Genomic DNA, 7,502 nt, shown 5'->3' with positions numbered 1-7,502 from the left:
GGGGGGGGGCGGTGAGGGCGCCGCGGGGGGCGGAGCTGCGGGGAGCGGGGCGGGGCTGCGGGGAGGGGGCGGGACAGGACGCGTCGGGGGCGGGGCGCCGCGGGGGCGGGGTTCCTGGGCGCGCCGTGGGGCGGGGCTGCGGAGAGCGGCGTGCGGCCCTCCCGGTTACGCACCGCGTTCCTGGGGTCTGCATTCACTTGGCGGGGGTCCCCAGGTCTCGGGGAGCCAGGCGTTAAATAGCAAATCGAAAACTCTTGAAGAGAGACTCGGAAAGAACGGAAAATAGTTGTTTTCTTTTAAAAAGGGGTCTTACAAATTCGTAGCCGCCCCTGCCGAGGGGGAGACCTAGGCCTCTCCTCTGAGGGCCGGCCCCGCCCACACCTGCCCCCCAGACGACCACCAGCACGCAGGGCTCCCTTGTGGTCTTCTGCCTGGGACAAGCGCGGGTCTTGCCCCTCTCCGCGACATTTGGAAGAACCGGCCAGAAGAGCAGGTTACCAAGCATTTATTCCTTGCAGGTGGGTGCTAGCAGCCCCCAGGGATCCCCCACCCCCAACCTGTGCTTCCATCCTGGTCCTGGCTCTTTGCTTCAAACAGGTGCAAGGCAAACTGCCAGCCCCACTTCCCCGTTCTCTCCTCTAGAGCCAGGACTTGGGCTCCCGTGGTCAGCTGGCCACATGGGGGTGGGTGGGAACAGGGGGCACAGAGCGGGGTGGGGGGGATGGATGAGTGCGAGAGGCAGGGACAGAAGGGAGAAGGTGTGCACAGGAACGTGGGAGAGAGACGTAAGAACGGCAGACAGATGGGGCGGGGTCAGCCCCTGCGGAAGTTCCTCCGCGGGCGCAGGTGGCGCTGGATCCAGGCCCGGTAGGCAGAGACCCTGGCGTACACCCCCGGGAGTCCGGGCTCAGCACAGCCCCGGCTGAAGCTCACCACGGCTGCCTGCACCCAGCGCCTGTCCCTGAGCTGACAGACCAGGGGGCCCCCGGAGTCGCCCTGAAAGAAGCAAGGATAACAAACAGGTCCAGTGGGACTCAGGTCTGTGCAGCAGGGATGGGAGCTCCCAGACTGAGGCTAACATCAGGGAGCCTGTTGGAAGGGGCCGGATGCCCGAGGCAAGGGGAGGACGCACAGGGCAAGCCCCCTTGGGGCTCCAGGTAGCAGGTGCGGTACCCTGAGTTTCCATCTTTGAGCTGTTCCTCCCGGCAGCTGCCGTATCAGCTCTAGCTGCCTCCTTTTTAACAGTTGAGGACCCTGAGGTTCAGGGAGGTCAGGCGACTTGCTGAAGGTTGCACAGCTCGTAAGAGCAGTGCTGAGATGCAGTCTTCATCATTATTATTCCCAAGCCTGCCTGCTTCTTCCAGGGCACACTGCGTCCCTTACAAGGCGCAGGGCGTCTCTGGGCCTGGACCCCTTCCCTCTAGCCCCTGCAGCACCTGCTCACAGCCCTGTGACAGCTGGATCCCACACTTTCTGCTTTTTATTGTCAGGATGGCCCCGGACGCATTCTTACAAGAAATATTTGTCAAGTTCCAGCTCCAAGCCAGATGCGGTTCCACCTTGGGTGAGCAAAGTCCCCAACTTCGTGGAGCTAGATCGTAAGATGCCACCCCTGCCCCACGTCCAGGACCCAGCCTGCTTTCCGGGGTCACTTAGGATTAGAGAGGTGACCTGGGAGAACCTTTTGCTAAGCACGGAGGAGGTGCGTCACAGATTCCCTGAGAAAGAGGGGGCTCCACTCCCTCACTCCCACTGCACGCATGGGGAAACTGAGGCCTGCAGGTGTCCAGTGACTCTCCCAGACCTGCGGTGGGTCAGGGGCAGGAACACGGGCCAGAGGGGACTGACCTCACAGAATCCCTTTCGGCCCTGCACGGAGCCAGCACAGAGCATCTCCTTGGTGATGGGCTCCGGGTGGTAGAGCCTGCGGCAGCTCTCCAGGCCAACGATGCACACGTCCACCTCCCGCAGCCTATGGGGCTCAGGCAGGGCCACTGCAGGACACAGGGGACAGCGGCTTAGGGGCCCTTGGACCGTGGCGTGGTGTGCCACCGAGCCCCCAGCCTGCTCTCCGGGAAGAGCTAAGAGCAGCGTCTCCACGGGTCCTCTCCGCAGGGCTGACGTTCCTATCATGTGGGCGGGGGAGGCAGGTGCCGGACCGAAGCAGGGCCGAGCAGCGCAGGATGAGGCCTGGGCTGGCCTCTGTGGTGGGTGAGGGGCAGAGAGAAGACTGGGGTGACTCACTGCACCCTCGCAATGCCTTCATCTCAGGGCGGCTCCCTGTGGCCCCAGCCCCCAGCCCTGTGCCCCTCACCCACCGTCCTGCCGGATGTCCCCCCAGCCCGACACCCAGCAGAGGGTGCCTGCGGGGAAGTCGGAGCCCGGTGGAGCCAGAGGGATGGGTCTGATGGCGCTGGAGAAGGGCACGGGGCGCGCCAGCTTCAGCAGAGCCACGTCGCCACCCTGGAGGGTGTCCCCGTTGAAGGAGGGGTGCTGGATGATGCGGACGACAGACGCGGAGATGGAGTCCCGGGGACTGGTGTACAGAACAGCCTCTCCCAGCTGGATCCTCAGGTCCTGCGGGTTCGCGAAGCTGGGCAAGGAGCAGAAAGGACATGGTGGGCTCTGAGGACATGCGCTGGTGGCTTTGGCTTCGCCCAGCTAGCTCTGAGGCGGAGAGGGCATGGTGCTGACGGACGCTCTGCTCTACCCTGGCCCTCTGTGTCAGATCCAGGCGTGAGGAACACAGGGCACAGCCTCTGGGCTCTTGTCCCTGAGAGACCCTGTCCTGCAGGGAGAGACTCCCATGTCAACTCCAGCTCCAGGTGACTTTGACTGTGGAGAACCCTCTGTGAGGCAGGGCCTCTACTGGGGGGGACAGAGTGGACACAGCCCTGCTCTTCCTGGGCCAGACGGGCAGCTGGGGCACAGCGCCAAGATGGCCAAGGGGGCCTGGGGGAGCAGGTCGGGCTGCACTGGAGTGGTGGGCAGGGAGATAATGTTCTCGGCAGGGGCTGGGGTGAGGGCCCCATAGAGAGGGCGGGGGTGCCAGTTGGGGGAGCTGAGTTTGGGGGGCTGCGGAACTGACGGAGCCCGTCAGCAGGCCCCCTCCCCAGCATCTGAGGACAGCGGGAGGGCAGTGACCTAGAAGGGGCTGCAGGAAGGGGCTCTCCCACAGGGAGGGCCCATTCGAAAGCATGGAGGAGACACGAACTTGTTGATGAAAGTGTTTTGAGCTCCTCCGGGAGCCGCTCTCTCTCTGCCTGATGCCTGTGCCGGCCGGAGGGCTGAGTTGTCCCAGCAGGACTGCCCCTGACCCCAATGTCCCTTTTCACTGGGTCCATACCCCGCTTCGGCCTCTTGCTTATCATACCATCTTAAGCAAATTGTGGTTGTCACGCGTGTGCTCAGGGACAGTGCTCTGGGGCGGGAAGCCCCCAGTAACCTCAGTCAGTATTTCCAGGACTTGACGTCTACCGAGGACATTCCAGGAAAGGCCCCAGCACCGACAGAATCCTAAAAGGCTTATTTACCCCAAAATGACACTTGGACCAGCCGATTCTATCTTAATTATCACATCTGCTGAGGTTAAGCTGACACGATACCTCGGCTTTGGGAGAGACCGACCTTGATTGTGAATTCTCTTTATATAGAATTCGGTACCTGATTGCTTTATGACAGTTTGGTTTTGTTTTTCGTTTTCAAGTATCGTCAAAGGGCTTCTGGCTCTTGAAACATTCTCTACTTTCTCCTACACCCGTGCTGAGCAGTGGGGTTCACAACTGCTGAAACGGCGGGGGGGCACTGAATGGACGAAATACAGCCCATCCTCACAGTGGGCTAGTGTCCAGCAATAAAGAGGAGGGAATTTCTGACACGTGTAATGCCGTTGGACGACCCACGAGACCTTCTCCTCGGTGCAACCGGCCTGACCCCAGAGAATACACATTGTCGTATTCGGCTCCCATGCGGTCCCTGCGGTCGTTAGAACCACGGAGACAGGAAGTGGAGGACCGGCGCCAAGCTGGGGAGGGCGGGCGTGAGTGCTTAGTGGGGACAGAGCTTCAGTTTGGGAAGACGGAGCAGTTCTGGGGTGGGCGGTGGGGTGGTCATTCAACAGTGTGAACTGTGCACCAAGAAAGGATTGAAATGATTAATTTTTTTTGTGCATTTAACCAGAGTTGCAAAAACTGGAAAAAAAGCTCCTGACTTATAAGTATTGTCAAATAATTAAAATTTGTTTTCTTTCCTAGTTTGAAGGGAATGGCCAGCGTCTGAGGCACACACCTGAAGGGGAGACCCAGCTGCAGGCGCCAGGCCAGCCCACAGGGCTCCGAGCCACCTGCCAGCAGCGGAAAAGGCCCGGGAGCCCTGGGGGCCGGCCTGCTGTTCCAGATCCACAGATGCCCTTCCCCACGTGACTGCCGGCCGCAGCCCTGGGGGAGGCAGCACTCACCTGGAGATGCAGTGGGCAGCAGTCAGCACCCACCAGGGGCTGATGAGACTCCCTCCGCAGATGTGCTGGCCCCGGTCTCGGAGGCTGACCTGCCAGGGCCACTGCCGGGGCGCCGCTGCCACGCCCCCAACGATGCGGGCCTCCGGGGAGAAGCTGCTCCCTGGTGGAGAGACAGGGTCACCCACGGCCTCCTCTGGGAAAACAGGGCCCAGGTCGGGGCCGGAGAGCTGGGCCCTCCTCCCACCTCCAGCTTGGACTCAGTAGCCCGCAGTCAGCTTTCTGAATCACAAACAGCCCTGCCCAGCGGAACTTTCTACAGCGGTCCAGTGCAGTCCAGTCCCCTGGGCATGGGAAGGACGTGTGCCCTGGGACCGAGGAGCTGAATTTTTCATCTTAATTGTAAGTAATGTAGACATCAGCAGCCCCCAGGGTGGCTGGTGGCCCCGGGGCTGGAGAAGGAGGCCGACCTCCAGTCTGCCTGCCTGTGGGCAGCATTTGCACGGCTGTGATTGTGAAGCTTAAATGCACAAGTCGGGGAAAGCCCTGTCTGTGGTTCTGGCACCGGGGGCGGGGGAGGGCCACCAGGAAGCCTCGGTTTTCCATTCTGTGCCTCAACTTCCTCTGGAGTCCTTTGCAGAGGAGCTGATCCAAGGGAACGGGCTCTGAGAGTTGAAGGTTACGGAAGGGCACGCATGCATGAGGGTTCTCGCACACAGACCAGCTGGGCACATGCTCTGCAGCCCCAAGGACAGTTTGGGTTGAATGTGTACCCCACCCCATGCCGTCTCCCGGGGAGCTGGGAAGAAAGGAGCCCAGGAGGGACCGTGGAGGGTGTGTGTGGCTGGAGAAGGCCCCGGGCTCGGAGGGGCCACGGACTGGGTCCCCAGGGTCAGAGGTCCGGGTTGCAGGTAGCTGGGCACTCTGGCCTTGGGACTCACCCCTTTCTCCGAGGATGGGGAGCACGAGGAGTACTGGAAGGAGCCACATCTGCAAGCAGAGGCAGGATGGAGGGTGTTGGGCCCCAGCCAGCACTGGGGCTGCAGGACCGGCCTCCCCACAGGTCTCCCCACTGCAAAGACCAGGGGCTCCAGAGAGTGGACGAAGCAGGTGGCCGCTAGCATGTCCTATGCCAGCATCGCCCCTGTGACTCTGGCCTTGTGGGGGTCCACACCACCCCAGTCCCAGGAATGACCACAGGAAGAGATGGGGGCTGGGGCTGGAGAGGTGAAGCCTCCCCCTTTTGCTCTCGGGAGACCCCCCTCCTTACCTGGACAGACTACCGAGGGCCCAGCGGGGACTCCAGGTTCTCCGTGAGGCTCGGTGACATCTGACTCTGGCGTAATGTCACCCTGGCCTGGAGCTACACCCAGCCCCTCCCCCTTGGCCTCCCACCTCTTCCCTGTCCCTGGCAGTCCTGGAAGCATAGGGGCAGGGAAGGAAACTACTGGCTGCTGGTGTGGGGGCCACGTCAGGGTGTCAGGGTGGGGGTCAGGCAGAGGGATTGGGGGCACAGGGATCTGGGGTTCCCCAGGTGCTGGCAGCCAGCGAAGGTGACTGGTTGGTTCCTGATGTGCCTGGGAGAGCTCTTCACTCCCTCCGTGCCTGGCCAGGTGCGGATAAGAAAGGTCAGCCGCCCCTGTCACGTGGGCCCTGCTGTAGCTGAGAGCCCTGTGTGGCCCAGGCCCCAGGCGGGGATGGGATCCGCTCCCGACACAGAGCTGCCTCCTCCAGCCCTGCTTCCGGCGGGGGGGGGGGGGGGGTGCTCCACCTGCCATGTTCTCGTGCTCGCCGTGCTCTCGTGCTCCCCATGCTCCCGTGCTCCTGTGCTCCCGTGCTCAGAGCAGCTGGGGGTAAATTCCTCCTGCTCTGGCTGGAGAACCCATCAGGCCAGAGCCCTGTCACCTCTGCCAGGAAGTGACCACAGGACCCCCCTGAGAGTAAGTTACTGTCCCTGACACCATGGGCATCCTCTCTGGAGCCTCTCCCCTTTGTGGCCGCAGGCTGGGACCCACTGGTGGGCAACAGCCATCACATAGCTGCCCCTCCCAGCCGGGCCCCTCGGGGGTTCTGCTGTCATGCTGTTAGCTCTGTCCCCTTCTGCCCTGCATGCAGGGAAGAGGGTCTGGTCCCTTCCTCGCCCTCCCGGGCTCAGCCCCAGGCTCCGGGACAAGGCCGCGCCAGCAAGGCAAGGCCACACCGGTGGTCCGGGGTCAGGCTTCCCGGAGTGGGGTGGGATCTGAGGTGAGAAGCCCGGGCAGAGTGACCTTCAGCATCTGTCTGGTCCGGGTGCAGAACAAACATGGAGCAGGAAGGACCGGGAGGTTCCACGAGCTGCCAGCCCCGGGGAGCCGTGTCCCTGTTGACTCTGGCGAGGCTGGAGACACCGGAGCTGTTTTATCTCAGGCAGTCACTCCCCTTCCTGCCCCTGCCCCACGTGGCCTCTGGGCTTCCAGCAAACTCCATCCTTCCAGGGAGCTGGTGGGTGGTGGAAGGTTGGGGCCTGCAGAGGCCAAGGGGCCAGCCCCGGCGGATTAGCCGTGGGGCAAGAGGTCTGTCCCTTCACAGAGCGTCCCGTACTGGGGGGCGGCCCTCCGTCCGGCTCAGGCTGTGCCCTTGGCCCCGGGCCTCGCTGGGCCTCCCGTAAATGCAGGAACATGTGCTGGGGACTTTGGGTGTTTGATCATGTTCACGTACACGTAACATCGATTCCACCCCTGTGAGCAGTGTAAGTGCACAGCTCGGTGCCACGTAACACGTTCCCAGTGCCGCCCCCCCACTGCCATCGAGCTCCGGGGTGTGTTAGCCCCACTAAGCCCCGCTCAGCCGCCCCCTCCCCAGCCCCAGGGCCTTTGCACGGAGCGCTTTACTGGGGTGGCACAGGCTCGCACTTACATGGTTTAAAAACCCAACCAGAAAATTTCCCTCTTGTCGTCATGATAAAAAGCATAACTTTTTGTTTTTTCTGGTTACAAACATGTTATGTTTCAGAACAGAAGATGCAGATGTTTGGAAGGTCACGGGCAAGAAGTAAGACCCCCCCCCCCCC

The 7,502-nt window shown here is 62.2% G+C and overlaps 1 long non-coding RNA gene across 1 annotated transcript; it reads left to right on the top strand.

Annotated features, from left to right (window-relative positions):
• Positions 1-146: 146 nt before the first annotated feature.
• LOC121103867 lies at positions 147-7,502 on the top strand. The gene is made up of 4 exons (XR_005836154.1): positions 147-518; positions 1,491-1,564; positions 4,254-4,855; positions 7,445-7,502. It is a non-coding gene; the product is annotated as an uncharacterized LOC121103867 (long non-coding RNA).

This window comes from Ursus maritimus, unplaced genomic scaffold (genome assembly GCF_017311325.1).
Source record: "Ursus maritimus isolate PB19 unplaced genomic scaffold, ASM1731132v1 scaffold_2, whole genome shotgun sequence".
In the NCBI taxonomy this organism is placed as follows: domain Eukaryota; kingdom Metazoa; phylum Chordata; class Mammalia; order Carnivora; family Ursidae; genus Ursus; species Ursus maritimus.
This window is presented reverse-complemented; position numbering and strand designations above follow the sequence as displayed.